The sequence below is a fragment of the Rattus norvegicus genome, chromosome 4, assembly GCF_036323735.1.
Source record: "Rattus norvegicus strain BN/NHsdMcwi chromosome 4, GRCr8, whole genome shotgun sequence".
In the NCBI taxonomy this organism is placed as follows: Eukaryota; Metazoa; Chordata; class Mammalia; order Rodentia; family Muridae; genus Rattus; species Rattus norvegicus.
This window is the reverse complement of record NC_086022.1, coordinates 34,809,276-34,828,017: the sequence shown is the minus strand read 5'-3', so window position 1 is coordinate 34,828,017 and position 18,742 is coordinate 34,809,276. Positions and strand designations below refer to the sequence as shown.

Below are 18,742 nucleotides of genomic sequence, written 5' to 3'. Positions count from 1 at the left end.
GTCTCTGTGTGTCTCTGTTTGTCTCTGTCTTTCTGCATCTCCATCTCTGTCTCAAAAGAATTAGCTTAAGGGATTCATGGAGGGCACATATGCTCAAACCATCCTGCCTGCTGTTTCCTTAACAGAAAGCTCCCTAGACTCCCATTGCCACAGCAGAGATGCGCCATATGATTGTGACTGAGGGAGGCAAGGCTTCCAAAATCCTAGGCATTGCCAGGTCCAAATGCACACTGCGATCAAACTGACAATGGGTGCTACATTTAGGCAATGAATTTTTTTTTACCTAGACATATTAAAATGACCTAAAGAGGGAGGAATCCAATCTTTTAAGGTAATTAAGTGGGATTTACTCTGTCTTCTATTTCAGATCAACTAAAGCCTTCTGTGGGTTTTCTACCTGTCAGAGGCTCTACTGGGAAGCAGGAGAATGTATCAGAGAACTTGGAGTCTAACAAGGAAGCAGGCAGATGCATAAATAAGTATAAGCCCAAATAATATTTTCCACTGGTTCTCAGAGGGCAAGATCATATCCAGGCTAGAGAAAAGAAGGGTAAGAGTCACAGCTGTTTGACAAAAGAAAGCATCCTCCATACATGGGGTGCATATTATCCCCTGGGCCCTGTGCATTCACTGTCACTAACTCACACTAACTCTCTGGTCTGAGTAGTCATCCCCACAGATAGGTAAACAAACTGATGTTCTCATAAGCACGTTATCTCACACATTCTTCCTATGACTTTAAGTTCCCTTTTAGATGTCATGATCCAGCTATTTTGCCAAAAGCCAAGGAAACGGACTAAAATTGCACAGAAATTTTTAATGGGAAAATTGGAGAATTTTAAGAAGGACTTAACCTTGGCATTGCTAAAAGTTGAGGCCAGATGACTCTTTGCTGTGAGGTCTGAATTGCCCACCAGCTGTCCTATTTCTCCCCACTTGCTGCAAGTTGTAGTCCTCTTGCCCAAACGTGGCAAGTGATATTGTCTAGACATGGCCCAATGTTTCCAGAATCACTGGGAAATTGTCTTAACTAAAAGCCACCCATTTGACAACATGCAAAATGGCTCCTTTTTAAAAACCTTACTGAAAAGTGTCTTTAAATAGAAGAAGAGTCCTTCCTGCCCTCCACTCCACTAACACAACTTCAAAGAACAAGGCCCCTGGACCCATTAACTGCACCATACCCATGGAGCACCTGGCCACACAGAGGCTGTGTTAAAGGAGCTGGGGAAGGGAAGTGCTAAGGGCACTAATCTCTAGACCTGTAGCTTCTGTGTGTCTGCTTTCCAAAAGATGGTCTGCTGGAGACTGTGCCTCATTGGGGACTCCATTCCCAGCTATACTTACAAAGACATTTCTTCCGCATTACTGGAGAAAATAAGAAATGCAAGAAGGAAGGAAGGAAGGAAGGAAGGAAGGAAGGAAGGAAGGAAGGAAGGAAGGAAGAAAGGAAGGAAATGAGCAAGGGAGGGAGAAAGAGAGGGAAGGATGGAGGAGGAGAGGGAGGGGAGGGAGGAAGAGGAGGAAGGAAGAGGGAAAACAGGGAAGAAGGAAGGAGGAAGGGAGGTTATGAGGAAAAGAGGTCCAAATTTTAGTGAGTTTTGACTTCAAGCTATAAAAATATCTCTTTGCTTAAAACAGAGACTGAAGGAACACCCATTCAGAGCCTGCCCCACATTTGGCCCATACATATACAGCCACCCAATTAGACAAGATGGATGAAGCAAAGAAGTGCAGACCGACAGGAGCCGGATGTAGATCGCTCCTGAGAGACACAGCCAGAATACAGCAAATACAGAGGCGAATGCCAGCAGCAAACCACTGAACTGAGAATAGGTCCCCTATTGAAGGAATCAGAGAAAGAACTGGAAGAGCTTGAAGGGGCTCGAGACCCCAAAAGTACAACAATGCCAAGCAACCAGAGCTTCCAGGGACTAAGCCACTACCTAAAGACTATACATGGACTGACCCTGGACTCTGACCCCATAGGTAGCAATGAATATCCTAGTAAGAGCACCAGTGGAAGGGGAAGCCCTGGGTCCTGCTAAGACTGAACCCCCAGTGAACTAGACTGGTGGGGGGAGGGCGGCAATGGGGGGAGGGTTGGGAGGGGAACACCCACAAGGAAGGGGAGGGGGGAGGGGGATGTTTGCCCGGAAACCGGGAAAGGGAATAACACTCGAAATGTATATAAGAAATACTCAAGTTAATAAAAAAATAAAAATAAAAATAAAAATACAATGAAAAAAAAAAAGAAACAAAGAGTAAATAACTCTGAGTGTGAGAACAGAGAACAGATGATTCGTCAGTTTAGCCAAAAATAAGATGATCTGCTTCTTGACACAGACAAATTGTCATCAGCTTACTACTGTAAACTGGCTTGCTTAAACCTTGTTAATCAGTGACATAAAAATTATTACTTTGGGATTACAATAAAATTGTGGAGATGAAGATAGATGAAAAATGCATAGCTAAGTACACATTTCAAAAGAATAAATACATAACCAATAATACCTGTAGTTTTGTGTGACAATTTTCATCTGTTTTTCAATATGTTTTTGTGGTGATTGTTTTTAGTGAATATGTAATTTATGGCTATGAGGTAATTTTCACCTTACACAGAAAACTTTGTCTTAGGTGGTACAAAAAAGCTAAGGGGAAAAAATAAAATTGTTGGAGCTTGTTGAAAAAAAATATCTCTTTGCTAAAGAGATCTTTGGCATAGTTATTATAGTATTTACATTTTAATTGAGTTAATGCAGGATGTCATTATTTTATCTTTAATTGTCAAAGTCTCTCATGCTCTGAAAACCAGATTCAATATAATTTAACCGCTTTCTTTTGCTTGTCTGAGTGTGTGTGGTGTATCTGTGTGGTATGTAGGCAGATGGCTGGCATGTGTGTTCACAGGTGCACACACCCAAGAACACAGAAGTCAGAGGAGGACATCTGCTGCCCTGCTCTATTAATCTCTCCTCTATTCCTGTAAAACAAAGTCTCTCACTGACCTTGTAATTAGGTTGGTAGCCAGCAATTCCCAAGAATCCTCTTGTCTCTACTCCCTAGAGTGCTGGGGTATGAAGTCACAGCCAGCTTTTTATGTGTGTTCTGGGAACTTGAACTCAGATGTTCATGACTGCACTGCAAACATTCTTACCCATTGAGCTAGCTCTCCACTCCCGTGGTCAGTATTAAAACCCTTTATGACAAACATTAGATGCTAACCAAAAAATAGGATGTTCAAGAAGTGATGAAAGAAATTTTTTTTAAAAACGTAATTTTTAGGATGGGCAGTGGTGGCAATTTGGGAATAGAGGTAGGTGGATCTTGTGAGTTCAAGGCCAGCCTGGTCTACAGAGAGAGTTCCAGGACAGCCAGGGTTACACAGAAAATCTCTGTCTCAAAAAATCAAACAAACACAAAGATTGTTTAGGAATCATTGTGTTTAATCATAAGGAAATTCACTGATACCTGTGGCCATGCTCAGCTGTTGGCTAAGGACATAGTCACACGTTACAGTATCTCAGATCTGCCTCTTTTATTGCAAAGAAATCCTTAACTCTAGTAGAAATGCTGTATGCATTTGCCGTACTAGTAGCACTAGTTATTCTATACCACAAAATAAAACATGAAAGTACTGAGAGAACAGAAGAATGGAAAGATGTCAAGTCTGAAGCAGAACCTTGAATGTGAGCATCCTGCCCTCCATCTCCCTATTTCTGCAATATAACTTCAGGACTGCTGTGAACTGCAGAGCATGAGGATGTATGATAAGTTCAAGGCCTCCCAGGACATAGTACAGAGCCAGTGCTCCAGATCACAGCATTGTTACTGAAGCACAAAAGTCCCAGAAGATGGGGAAGCCTGGAAGGACATTCATCTTTGCAATGAGCTTGAGCTGCTGCTGCCCTGGGCAGACTGTCTTTGAACTGGGTTAGGTAAGGGCTGGTATATTCTACAAGATGTCTGGAGACACATGAATGTCACATGAGTGAGGCTTCATCTTCAGTCAATGAAGACAGGTCACAATGAGAAATGCCTAAGTCCTGTGCTCTTTCTGATAATACAGCCAGCCTTTTCCTTTCAGCGTGTGAGCAAGTTCTGGAAGGACACCGAGTGCTGACATAATAAACAGAAAGCTACATTAAAGGACACTTTTGGCAACACACATGGACAGAGGGACAATGAGATGTGGCAGAAAGAGAACAAACGGGCGTTGGAGTTATGCTGATCTGTATTTGAAATCTAGTACTTCCTTAGCTGGCCTCATGTGGCCTGGGACAAGTGACTGGAGTTTCTAAGCATCTCCTTGTTTGTGTAAGAAGATAAGGTCATCTACCTTTCGGGATGTTGGGGTGACTTGGTGAACTACTGTGTCAGTAAACTGTGCTCCAGGTAAATGCCGGAAGGGTAGACAAGTACTCCAGCCATGGCCAGTTCTGGAGACTTAACCCGAATGCAAACTGAACTCATGTAAGTATTCCTGACACCTGGGCTCTAGGTGAAACTCTGGATACATGACAGAACATCTTTTTTCCTTGGCTAGCCCAGGCACAGTGCTTTTGCCGTGATACATTTCAGCAATGACTTCTGTGCCTCCTCCAGAAACCCTGCCCCTGCTCCTTAAGAACCAGTGACTCTCAATCTCATATTATTTTAAAAATATCTCTAATTTCCCTTATAATATCTATGCAGATATGCATAAAATATTCATCAATTTTACTAGACTCAATGCCTATCCTAAACCTTCATGTGCTCCCTCTCCAGGGTCAACTCCGGTAATATAATAATAATACTGATAATAATAATAGTAATAATAACAATAATAATAATAATAATAATAATAGTGAGACTATGTACCTACCCAGGGTCTCTTCCAGACTTGTTCATAGGCAGTGGAGTGTTCATTATGGCAAGATTTGCTTTGCCATTCTCAAGTCAACCTTCTTACCCAGCAAAGCAAAGGAAATAATCCCAGAATGTATGGGGGGAAGGGCTGAGTAACCTGAGGTATACTCAATATATCAATCTGTTCACTGCTCCAGGCGTATACCCAAATGAACACATGGCCACACATTTTTCTAGGTGATATAGAGACTACTTAAAAAAGAATTTGTGGTCAAGGGGGCAACAAATTTACACAGCTTTGAAATTTTCTATTGGGGGGTTATTAAACGTTTTATTCCAAAGGGTAAATAAATGGAACTCACAGTTACCACTTGGGTGAGGGAAAATGTGCCTGCACTTGTAGCTTCCAGGGGAGTGTCTATAGTGAAACTCAACCCTGCCAACCCCAACAAGCTGTGCTCGGTCACTCATCCTTGACACAGGGATCAAAGAGATAAGTAATACTGAAAAAGCACAGAAAAGAGATTTGCTCAACATCACCACCTTGGGCAGAAAAACAAACAAAGGGATCCAGAGACCCCTCCTCCATGTTTCTCTTTGAGGTACTGACCAGTTTGTGTTGAGTTAGTGGCAAGAGGTATGTGTAACAGAGCAGGCTCATTACTAGGCTCTGGGTCCCGCTCTACAATGGTTTCCAAATGTCAGAACTGTGAAATCTCTTCCTAGGAGACAAGGTCCTCCCCTGATTGACTCCAGGATTTCAGCCTTTTGCTGCCCCCTAGATAAGGTTTTATTTTGGGGGGGGGTGGCTTTTAAATAGTTGCTATGCATTGTTTCAATAGCCTGACAGCCCAAGTGTCTCTCTTTAAGAGTCATCCACTGCCGGGACAATTACAGTCTACTTTTTGTAGAGCTGCCTGACCTGGTTAGACTCCTAGTTCTACTATTTATTAACTGTGATCTCTTTATACCACTTAACTCTGCTTCATGTTTAAGTGGTCTCTACCTTGTGGAGTCAACTTAAGGGCGAAAAAGAAACAACAACAACAACAACAACAACAACAACAACAACGACAACAACAACAACAGAGCCTACTACCCAGTATCTGAAATGAAAGCAATCAGAATTGCTTCATCGTCTGGAAGTGTGGTTACAAGAAGAGGCCTGGGCGTCTACATCAAAAACCCTAGCCAGTTAACTTGAGTAAACTTTAGGGAGTTACTTGACGTCACTGTGACCTAATTCTTTTAAGGGATTATAAGCAAAACCTCTGTCACAGGTTTTCCTATGAGATTTTTTTTTTTTTTTAGTAATTGCGAGAAGATATTTAAAATGGAATTCATGGGGAAAGTGCTTAGCACATTGTAGCTACTCCTATCAGCTTTGGCTATATTTAGTGAGCACAGCGTGAGCGGGATGCAGCCGAAAGAGAAGATACTTAGCTTTCCACAGACGTCTTTGATCCCTTCACTTGATGCTCGTGTAAGTGACAAAAAGAAACAGTCTAAGACGAGTGGTCGTTAAGGATAAAGGGTAACTTCCATGCCATGAGATCAGCCTGAGGCTAAAGGCTTGACATTCATTTTGCTCTATTGGCCTACAGAGCTGTCTGAACAGGCACAGAGTGTGTGGATTTCCTATCAACTTCTTGATCAACACTGGACTGCAGTGGGGGAGGAGTTAGGTATATGCAGAGGAAGGGATTGATATTTTTAGGAAAGACAAGTACTATGGGGAAATTTCACAGTACCTCCTCTTCAACAGACAGCATACTTAACAGAAAGGCCCTTCTACCATCTCAGAAACTCGTCAGAAACTAAGCACAACAGACAAACAGTTTAGTGACTCTGCCCTAATCAATTTGTGTATCCAGTGTCTTCTCTGCACAGAACCTTAACTGTGATTCTCCATAAAGATACAAAGTAAGCCTTTAACGGACAACCAATAGGAAAGCGGGTCAGGTCAGGCATTGGGCAGATGCTATGAGCTGTCCTCTCTGCCTTAGGAAGCCAGAGCATCCCGGAGATCCATGCAGGTGCACAGATGACAGAACCCCGAAACAAGACACAGATGCACGAGATGTTCTGGGGCGAATATAGTGCCCAACCCTGGGCAGGCTTGAACGGGTGCATTCGATACTCCGGTATTGTGCTGGAAGTTTTTAAAAGGAGTATCTCCTGATCACAGGCTCCTGGGAGCTGATATCCTGGAGAGCTAGTTCTAGGGAAGAGTGGACTGCCTTAGTGCTAGGACTGCCAGATTTTGTTCCACTAAGAAGCATGGTCAGAAGAACAGAGTTAAACGTTCCCGTTTCCCTATAGTAAACCTTTAGGCGCAAACTAGGCATTGTAAGAAAAAAAAAGAAGAAGAAAAAGAAGAAGTACTACAGACATTCTCCGGAATACCTGGGGGATGCAATTTGCACTGGATTTTTCCCATTTTGAAGTTACCAATATTTTAATACTGATCAACACATTCTCCCAGCCCCCAACAATTTCCACAATTACACAAAAGTATTCCGTTGATGGTTAGTGGTTAGTCATATCTATGCTATTATCCAAGGCTCTCTTTGACTGTCACTGGCACACTACATTGTCAGCTAAGCTTCCTGCTAGGCTGTAATGTCTGGAAGCAATTCCTTCACAACTTCAAGCTGCATCAAGTCTGTAATGTTCATTCCAAACACAATTCCAGCAAGAAAATGGCTGGCTACTTGTTCCTGCCTTAGGTGTGGTTAGAGTCCAGGAGAGCCAGTTTATTTATTCGATTTTCTGCCTTTCTTGAACCTTCTGTTTCCTAAGTGATATCCTTTCCTGGTCCTCAGTCTCCGGTTAACGTTTGCTGAGGTAAAAGTCATGAGACTCCCGGACACTCAGTTCCCCACCAGCTCTGCTAGGATCAGTGCTCTGGTGGCAACTCAGAGCTTTATATGGCCAGAGCAATTGCCGGTGGGAGAGGGGGAAGGAGAACGGCGGAGGTGTTTACCAAAACACATCCCCAGCCACACTTTTTTTTTTTAAATCCAGCAGAGAAAGAAGCTGGCATTTTGCATGAGTGTTTAATTAAAGCTCGGTTGGAAGTGCACTGGCCCCTCCGACCTGGCGGGTAGCAACAGCATCCTAAAGCTTTGCAGACAGCTCAGAAATGTAATCAAACAGCGTCCTTCCCCACACTCTGCAGATCTCCCTTCCTAGGGGCTATGAGCTGGTAGCCCACAGGGATGTGGACAGCCCAGCTGCTGGCCTTTTGCTCCCGGGGAGAAAAAAAAAAAACCAAGGTGAGGAACCTTGCCATGCCCCTCCCAGTGTACAAGGTGGGCTACAAGGTGATGACATCCTTGACCCTTCCTCCTCTGCCCGCACCTCTCTGCTCCTGGTGAGCTGCAGCCAGGGCTACCGCTGGAGGGCTCCAGCTTGGGGCACTCCAGTATGCAGGAGCATGGGAAAGGGGCCCAGGCTGTGCCCAGTGGTGGCTGCAGCAGTCGCTGCTTCCATGCCTGGTGTCCTGCAGATGCCTCCTGGGCCGAGGGGCACAGTGGTGGCTGCGCGTAGACACCACCTCCCACCCATGGGTTACCTGGATGCTGTCTGCGGAGGCTCACTGAGGTGGTGGAGGAGGCGCGGGAGGACGGGGAGCAGCGGGCCCGCGCCAGCAGGATGTGCTGTCTCACGCTGCGCGGCTAGGCTAGCGCTCCTCCCGGAGCGATCACTTCCTCTCTCCTGAGCTTGACACTGACAGCTCCCAGCACCCGGGCTGCGGGGCTCGCCCCGCCCACGGCCCACGCCCTCCACGCCCGCGCCTCCCGCGGGAGGGCCTCCGCACAGCGCAGCACCGCCTCGGGGCCAGCCTGGCAGGGAGGAGGGAACCCAGGGACAGTCAGTCCTGGGCTGCAGGAGGCGCACACCTAAGTTATTGCCAAGGAAAGCCAAGTCTGCCAAGCTCCTGATGATTTCCTCTATGGACAACTTTCACTCCCAGACAGAAAAACTTTAAGTCTTTTAAAAAGAAACAAACAAGCTTAGATCTATTCGTGCTGTATAGGTACGGATGAACCTAGATTTCCTGAACATACACAAATACAAATTCACAGCTACACACACAAACATATACATTATACTCCTCTCTCCCCCCTCCTCTCTCCCCCCTCCTCTCTCCCCCCTCCTCTCTCCCCCCCCCTCTCTCCCCTCCTCTCCCCCCTCCTTTCTCCCCCCTCCTCTCTTCTCTCTCTCTCTCTCTCTCTCTCTCTCTCTCTCTCTCTCTCTCTCTCTCCTTGTTGGAGTAGGTGTGGCCTTGTTAGAGGAAGTGAGTCACTTTGGGTATATATATATATATATATATATATGTATTTAAATCATATATACATATATTGACACATACACAAATGTATACATACAGAAATAGATACATGTGCTATGTACAGTGTGTTTGTGTGTGTGTGTGTGTGTGTGTGTGTGTGTGAGAGAGAGAGAGAGAGAGAGAGAGAGAGAGAGAGAGAGAGAGAGAGAGAATGTGTGTGTTGTAGCTTGCTTCCCATTGCTTCTCAGATGTCCTGGCTTTAAAAAATAAAAAAAAATTAAAAATTAAAAATAAATAAATAAATAAATAAATAAATAAATAAATAAAAAGCCTGAATATCATCTTCGGACTTCCCCAAAGTTTACCATACTAGCTGTTATAAAGCTGAGGAATGGAGTTTAGGATGTTAGGCAGTATGGGATTGGCATCATTTTGTAGATGAGCTTTTCATTATTTTGCATGACCATCCTGGTCATCCATGTACGAATAAGAGAGTAAATACATGGAGGGCATCTCATAGGCACCCAAATATTTGTAATTTTATCAGCTGGCGGGTGCCACAGTAACTCCAAAATAAGATCCAATTATGAATACAGTCTTAGCTAGCATTGTTTCAAATTTGTCCTCCTGGCTGGTCCTTTTTGATCATAGAAGTAGAAGTTTCTATTACCTGAGAGAGTAGACAAAATGCTGTAAGAACTGTGTGATGCTTGGCCTTGGTTATCAACCCGACTAGAGTTGAAATCAACTAAGAGATGTTCCCTTGGGCACACCTATTAGGCATGTTCTTGATCAGGTTGTACGAAAGGGGACACCCACTCTAAATGTTGGGAACATTTTCCCATGTTTTTCTCTCTATTACCCTCCCATTATCCTAGCAAATGCACCTATCTTGTCCACATCTTGTCCAGCTTATCTCATACATGGCCACTGCTGCCTTTTTGAAGACATCTGAAGCCAGTGTCATCAGTCTTCCAGAATGAGCTGATGACCAGTGGCTCCGTAGGGATTCCCCAGGCCTTTGCATTGGACTGGGACTGTAGAAGCATCCATCTCTTTAACTGGTCAGTACTGGTAGGTGTGGCCTTGTTGGAGTAGGTGTGGCCTTGTTAGAGGAAGTGAGTCACTTTAGGTATGGACTTTAAGACCCTCTTTTAGATTCGTGGAAGCCATATTTTCTCCTAACTGCCTTTGGATCAATATGTAGACCTCTCAACTCCTCCTGTGGCATGCCTTCTTGGATGCTGCCATACTTCCTGCCATGATGATACTGGACTGAACCTCTGAACCTATAAGCCAGTCCCAATTAAATGTTGTCCTTAGAAGAGCTGCTGTGGTCATGGTGTCTGTTCACAGCAGTAAAACCCTAACAAAGACAACTGGGTTCTTGTTTTCTGTAGTATGAAGATAACTATTGTTTGACAACCTACATTGTATCCCTTGAGTAGATCTAATGATCCTCTTTTAATACATATCCAATATCCATTTACTCAATTACCTCCCTCTATGTTACCCTCAATAACATAGTCTGCAAAAGGACCTTGAGTTGAGCAGCCTAGCTGAGGTTTGAATTCCATTTACCTCAGCACTCAGCCCACCTGGGAAGCCAAATCTCTGTCTTTACAACACATGACTGTCCAGTGCCCACTACTTTCAAACAATTGTACTGGTCATGCCACATGATCCAAAATGTAGGAGACTAGTCTTTGTTCTCGAAGGTATGATGGTAGAAGAAAGGAAACAAAAACAACTGTGACTGTAGACGTTTGAACAGAGAGCTACTCTTTCTAATGGTAGAAATAAAGAAGGGATGGCATTGCTAGATATAGAATTCTAGAAGAGATGAAACCTAAAAATGCGCACAGCAAATGTTAAGTAGAACAGCGTTTGTGAGAGTGACAGAATCATGTAGAGTATGACTGGGCCCTAACAGAAGCTGAAAATGTGTACTGGGGACCCACTAAAGGCATTCAAGTAGAAAACAAAACAAAACGACCCCCAAACCTGGATGAGTCATCTGGAGGCATCCACAGGATGAAGACTGGATTTACAAGTAAAGGCTGAAAAGACCATTTGGAAGTTCAGTACAGGATTCCACGATTTTGTCCAGTTCAAATACCATTACAAATATCCTACAGTATATGCTAAGTGAGTGTTAAGCCTTTAGTTAAAAGATTAGTCATTTAGTTACTTTATTTTGTTTCCTCAAAAAGAATACAATGTAGGATCTTGAAGAGGTATTTGAACATTTATGTTCATTGAACCATTTTGTTGTCTGGTGGTCAAAGAGTAGAAGCAATCAAACATCTACTCACAAATGGAAAATGGAAAAAAAATATATGCCTCAAAAAAAAAAACCCTGTTGTATCCTGTAAGATAGAAGATGTGCTATGCCAAGTGAAATAATCCAGTCACAGAAGGGAAATATTGTGATTCCATTTACATGAAGTGTGTAAAAGAATCACAATTAAGGAACAAAGTTTGCAGATAGTTCCCAAGAGGAAAACTGACAGGAATGATTTGAGGTTTATTTGTTTGTCTTGCTTTGCTTTTTTTTTTTTTTTTTTTTTTGGTTCTTTTTTTCGGACCGAACCCAGGGCCTTGCGCTTCCTAGGTAAGCGCTCTACCACTGAGCTAAATCCCCAGCCCCTTTGCTTTGCTTTTGAAAGAAGAGAAACCCCATTGATTGACAGTTTAACAATGAGAATACACTTAGTACTATTGAATAAAACCCTTAAGAATGGTTGAAATATTGTACTTAGTTTGTGTGTTTTAACAACAAAAAGCCAATTATAAATGATTTCATCATGCAATGTCCAGGTTCATTATAAATATTGTGAGACTGGAAATGGACATGGAATAAATGCCCCTATTTCTGGGCTCTGGCCACCACTGATCTAGCTAACATCCAGCTTCGTTTTTTTTCCAGAATGGCAATATGATTAGTCTCTCATGGTGCCTAGATTATTTTGCTTAGCAAAGTTTCTTTTACATCTTCTTATGTCCAAGTGGTTCATGTTTTTTTTAATCATTGAATAGTGTTCTAGTTTTTAATTTACCATTTTACCCACTCACCTGCTGAAAGACATCCTACGTGGTTCTAGCTTCTGTAATTATGAATACAATTCTTATGAGCCTTCGTAAGCAGAATTTTACACGCATTTATGCTTTGGAATTTCATACAGATCAATATCTAAGATTATGTCTACTGGATCCTTTGATAAACTTAATGCTGAGCTTCCTAGGGAATTGCAAAGCATTTCCCCCAGAGTGGCAGCATTCTGCACTCCGCTAGCAGCACATGATAGCTCCTGTGGCCTCATATACCCACGGACTCTGAGTGCTGCTGGTGTTTGGGATGTGAGCCATTCTGATAGATGTGCAGTGTAGTTCTAACTGGTGATTTCTCCACAAAATGCAATGTGAACCACCTTTTATTTGTTTACTTGTATCAGTACACATTCATTGCTCTGGTGTCTTCTGTTCACTTTAGGAATTTAGACCTTCTTAAACTTTAAATGTTCTTAGTATATGTATTTATTATTTTATATGTGCTCTGTGATAAGTATTTTTTTCCTTCTGATGCTTGTCTTTTTCTTCTGTTTTACACATTACCTTTCCTGATCAGCAGTTTTAAATTTCAGGGAAGAAGAATGGTAATTGCTTGTCATAGGCTGTTTTTTTTTTTCCTTCTTCTAGTTAAAAAGGTATTACCAGGCCCAAGGGTACATAGAATCTCTATGTTCTCTTTTAAAGTTTAGTAGTGATACATTTTACATTTAAATCTACTGTTGATTTTGTGGTAATTCCTATGGAAAAAAATGTACTGTCTATGTCTCATTTATTCACATGTAGGTTTCTAGCTGTTTTAGTGCTCGTTCTTTAAAAAGACTGTACAAAGCATATATTGTTTCTTTGACACGATGTGTACATGTAAAGATCTTGTAGCTTATCAAACAGTGCTTCCCAAGCCAAATTAGACCTTCACGGCTATACTCACATAATTCAGGATCAGAGCATGACCTTTGTTCCGACTTAAGGGATAGCAGAAGAAGGATGTTGGGTTGTGTTTTATTCAACAACATTAAAAGTTAAATTTAGTTGTGTTTTTATTACATGGGTGTATTGGTTACTTTTTCTGTTGCTGCGATAAAGCACCAGGTCCCAAAGTAGCTTATAGAAGGAAGAGCTTGGGTTGGGTCAAGGCACCAGAGCAAGAGTTTATTGTGGCAGGAGGGTGTGGCAGCAAGCAGCCACAGCAGGGAGCTGCCTGAGCCCATTTTGCTACACAGGAAGTCAAAACCAGGAAGTGGGCCAAGACTTTAAACTCTCAAACCCACCCCTACTGATGCACTTCCTCTAGCAATACTCCATGACCTAAAAGCTGCACAACCTCCATAAACAGTGCCAATAATTGGGACAAGTGTTCAAATACGTGAGCCAATGGGGACGGGAGGTGGTGGGTGATTTTTTTTTTCTCGGAACTGAGGACCGAACCCAGGGCCTTGTGCTTGCTAGGCAAGCGCTCTACCACTGAGCTAAATCCCCAACCCCGATTTCTTATTTAAACTTCTCCAACAAGATTCTGTATAGTATTGATAACCTATTGTTCTGTAATGAGTTGTATTTTGTGAGTGATTAGCTTGTATGATAGGTTTTAGAACTGTCTTTCCAATAAATAATGGCCACTTCCTTGCACTTAAAAAGAGACTTCAGGATTAGAAGGAAAGAAAATCTGCAAGATGGCAGTCTCAACTCCAACAGCAATTCCTCCTTCCCAAGCTAGAAATAAGTTCTCAAAGAAGGAGCTAAGCAGCTGATCAGAATAGGCTGGGAAACTGCAGCACTTTTGACTCCTCCAAGGAATTAGTGGTATGGCTAGGTCTCCATGTGGAATTAGATGGTGAATCCAAATGTAAATTCCCCCAAACCATGCTGGTTTCACAACTAGTCTTTGTGCGAGTTACTAGACTCTTGTGATGCTCAAATCTCCTAGGACTCTGGATGAAGTAATGACATTTGTCTCCTGTGATGTAGCAATAATTTAACCTATAGACACTTGTAAAAGTCCCTAACAAGTTCTTTAGACAAGCCTATATGGGAAGTAAACCTTTGTAGACTCCAGTATCCATGCGATATTAATCTAAAACTATGATATTGCCAAATCACTACCAGTCATCAAGACAAAGTCTTCTAGGTCAGAGCACCTGTCCTTCATCCATGCTGGACACAGGTGACACTCTGCACCTACGCCCTTCCTCCTGTAGAATTCCAATGCATACAGGCCCGACCACCCTCTTGGATACCTAGACTCTCACTCACGCCCTAAGACTCCTCTGCAAATCATTCTTCAGTATAGTGTACCTTAGCTAACACAACACACACACACACACACACACACACACACACACACTGAAAATTAACTTCAATGGTTCAAGGTATCTCAATGATTAAAACAAGAAGTGAAGGACCAGAATCAGCTGTAAAAATGTAAATTGCTCGCGGCTGGGAGTATAGCTCAGTTAGAAGAATGTTTGTCCAACTCTCATGAAGCCCTAGGGCACATCCTTAATACCGTATGTGGTATCACATTACTGTAATCTCAGCTTTTTCGGGGAACAGAAGGTCAAGTTTAGCTATCTAGTGATTTAGAGATGAGCTTAGGCTATATGAGGACTTACCCCAAGATAAATTACCATGCAATGTAGTATTCTTAAGAAAAATTGCTTGAAAATATTTCTTACTTATAGTTCATATGATGTGTACTTTATGCTAAGTAGTAAAACATCTGTGAAAAAACAAATTTATACCCCTTCCCATATATGTGTTTGTGTTTGCTCTGTTACAAAACAGAAACTAGTTTGTTTTTTCAGATTGCAAACTGTATGTTCAGGAGTGAGGATGGGTTTTGTGTTTGAAAATACCTTTAAAACACAAGACTGACTTAGGGAGAAATCAATGACTCCCTAACTTCTGATTTTTATTGCATAAACTTTTTTTCTTTTCTTTTATTGGATACTTTTTATTTACATTTCAAATGTTATTCCCTTTCCTGGTTTCTTGGACATAAGCCCCCTATCCCATTCCCTCCCCTTCTTCTATAAGGGTGTTCCCCTCCTCATCCATCCCCCTTCCTCCTCCCCACATTCCCCTACACTGGGGAGTCCAGCCTTGGCAGAAGACAGCATCCATGCTTTTAAGCCAAAGGAGCTGCCATAAATAAATAAGCACCTGCAAAGAGTGTGCCCCAAATAATTGTTCTCGGTTTTGGAACAATGAGTCTGCTGTGTGACTAGGGAGTTATTCAAAGTAACTCTTTGGATAACTCCCAAAATCAAGTCTAATTATCCTGTAATTACCTATATTTGTAATAGAGTTGTATCATAACCACCCATCTTCCAGCCCCCTTCACTTTTGCATCCATGTGTCTTTGTCCCGCCTCCTCTGCCCTCCTGCTTGCGCTTCCTCGATCAGCTTCTCTTCCAAGGATGATACACAGCCAAAATGCAAGGTTTTAATAATTCATACATAATACAATCGTGGAAGCAACCTGTACAGCAACAAGGAAGAGCTTTATACCTGAGAAATATCATTTAAATAATGTTAACTTATGGGCAATGATTACACAGAAACTTGTTTTCCTTGTTTCAAATTCAGTTTCTGTCATTGCCTAGATGATGGGAAATCACTGTGTATATTTCTTCTGTTTAAATCATTACCTAATTACTTATTTTTAATTTCTATGAATACACATCAAAGGAACCTACATTAAAATCACTAATAACCCATGTTTGGGAACATTGCTTTGCTTAGATGATCCCTAAAAACATACTTTGTAATTTTTGTCATCACTACTCAGAAAGACTGGTTGTAACAGAGGAGTGTGACACATGTCTGTTACAGGCTTTTAAACATGTTTTAAGTCATCTGTATTTATAGGTAACATACACATACACACGTAATGTATGTATATTTACAGGTAACACACATATGTAATGTATGTGTATTTATAGGTAACACACACATACACATGTATGATGGAATTTCCAGGTAATTATATTGTATCATATATGTTTATTTTTTCCTTTTGAGTTTGCCATATTTTCTATGTAATGTGCTTTGTGTTTCCCAGCAAGCCTGATAGATGCCAGTTTTTGGGGTTTTTTTTTTATTACACATGTTAGGTATAAGAAATAGATCAACATTTATATGGCAAGCTTCTTCCTTTTTAAACATCCTGAACATACACCAATTCTTATCACTTAGCAGTGATCGGAATATATATACCAGAATTAGTGTTAGTGCAGCACCCCTTGCTACAAGGAGAGCCAGGATATGGGTGGAGTTGGGGTGGAGGGGAGTGTTCATGTCCCCACATTGCCTGAGTAAACATATATCACGACCTTCTTCTGTGTATCCTCTCTAGCACAGATGACTTAAGAGACTATTGCATGCACCAATCTGGTTACACTGAGCTACAAAGGATAAGAAGGCAGTCCCTTCCAGGGCTCTATAGTGATGTGCCATAGTCTTTGCTAAGTTGTGAAAGATTTCTAAGTTGTACTTAGGTGTTTGTCTACTGAAAGGATCTTAGACTATAGCCCAGGTAGGCCTACAGTAATTCATCATCCTTCTTGGCCCTGACTCTTAATGTTAACTACTCCTCCTTCTCCTTCTCCTTCTCCTTCTCCTTCTCCTTCTCCTTCTCCTCCTTCTCCTTTTCTCCTTCTCCTCCTTCTCCTTCTCCTCCTTCTCCTTTTCTCCTTCTTCTCCTTCTCTTCTCCTTCTCCTTCTCCTTCTCCTCCTTCTCCTTCTCCTTCTCCTTCTCTCTCCTTCTCCTTCCTTCTCCTTCTCCTTCTCCTTCTCCTTCTCTCTCCTTCTCTCTCCTTCTACTCCTCCTCCTCCTCCTCCTCCTCCTCCTCCTCCTCCTCCTCCTCCTCCTCCTCCTCCTCCTTCTTCTTCTTGCTGTTGTTGTAGTTTTGTTTCTTTGAGATAGGGTTTCTCTGTTTACTCCTGGCCGTCCTGGAGCTTGCAAAGTAGACCAGGCTGACTGGAAACTCTCAGATCTTGCTGAAATTGATGAGAATAAAGATGTGCGTTCTGTCCTTCGTGCTAATTTTATGTGTGCAATAGTATGCCCGGCTCAAATAGATATTTTAGACTGAATCCTTCAGTGTGTGTGTGTGTGTGTGTGTGTGTGTGTGTGTGTGTGTGTGTGTGTGTGTAAATGTGTGCATATATGTACTCCAGCATTAAATACCAGTGTGGAGTTTGTGAGGTCTCAGGTAGTCCATATACCTAGAAAAGAGCTCAAGCTGAACTATAGAAGGATTTCCGGGGGTTACATAAAAACCAGCATTCTTTCAGAACTTGTGAAAGCATTTCTCATCTGCCAAAAGGAGTCACTAATTTTTTTAACCTATAGCAGAAGGGACATATGGAGACTTGTGGTACCTGTCAGCATATCAAAACCCATGCTGAATACCAGGCTCTCTCAGTATCACACAAGTCTCCATTTGTCATTTCAAAGTCCACATCGGCTCCTGGCCCTTCCCTCAATCTAGCTACTTGTCTTCTTTGTATTCTCTATAATTTGTCCAACCCACTCTTGTTATCCTCTCTATTTTTTGCCTCTCTCTCTCTCTCTCTCTCTCTCTCTCTCTCTCTCTCTCTCTCTCTCTCTCTCTCTCTCTCTCTTTCTCTCTTTCCCCTTACTCTCTGTCTTGCTGTCTCACTATCTCTGCTATGCCCTTTCGCTCTCCTGCTTCCTTATGCCTGACCATGCCCAGCCTCCTTTCTTTTCTCTCTGCTCTGGATTCTTCGAGATGCCTCTAGATACTTTCTCTATCTTATTCACAATAAACACCTGAGAATGTAGCGGGCAAGTCCTTTACTGCACCCCACACATGCAAATCGAGGAAGGCGATTCATTGGCATTGGAGAGATCTTGCCTGTGTGTGTGTCACCGAGCCTTCAGGTCCCTTTTGCTTTCTCAGGTTGATGATAGAGTGCTCACATTATATGTATCAGGTCCTGCTTTTGATTCCCAGAAATGCACAAAGACAACTAGTAAGCAAATGCATTGTAAACAAACATATCCTGAGTGTTTTGAAAATTCAAACTTATTTATTTTTATCTTTTGTCAGTGGGTACAGCATCTTTTTCTAAAGAGCTTTTTCTTATTAAAATGCCCTTGTCATTTGGACTGAAAGCAAATATCTACTTCTTAAGCTGTTTAAAGCAATTACATCTTTTACTTTGGCATTCCTAATATTACTTCATGATTTTTAAGTCACACTTTCCGCCTCACTGAAAACTTGTGTTGATGGAGATAAATTGCTGAACTATTCCAAGAGTTTAATATTCTCACTTGTCAAGTACTACCGAAGTCATATGGCAGGGTTGTGTCAAATGGGATGGTTAGCATTAAGAGTCTGAAAGCGATTTTATTTTTCTTTATGCTAAAAGAACTGAAAATAAAAATTTGGGCTTTGAGAAAACTCATTTAGAAACAGGTTAAGTTAGCAAGGCAACAGAATTCCAAGTTTTGTTCAATCAAGATAATAAGGGTATGTTTTGTGTTTTATTTCTGTGTTT

At 42.0% G+C, this 18,742-nt stretch overlaps 1 protein-coding gene across 3 annotated transcripts in view; it reads right to left on the bottom strand.

Annotated features, from left to right (window-relative positions):
- Dync1i1 (dynein cytoplasmic 1 intermediate chain 1) overlaps positions 1 to 8,705 on the bottom strand; it is a 313,335-nt gene extending 304,630 nt beyond the window's left edge. For 2 of the 3 annotated variants that reach the window (XM_006236026.5, XM_017592509.3), the window contains exon 1: positions 8,426 to 8,705. The gene's annotated coding sequence lies outside the window, so the exon portion shown is untranslated. The remainder of the gene's footprint in view (positions 1 to 8,425) is intronic. The other variant, NM_019234.2, reaches the window with a different exon arrangement.
- Between the last annotated feature and the right edge of the window lie 10,037 nt (positions 8,706 to 18,742).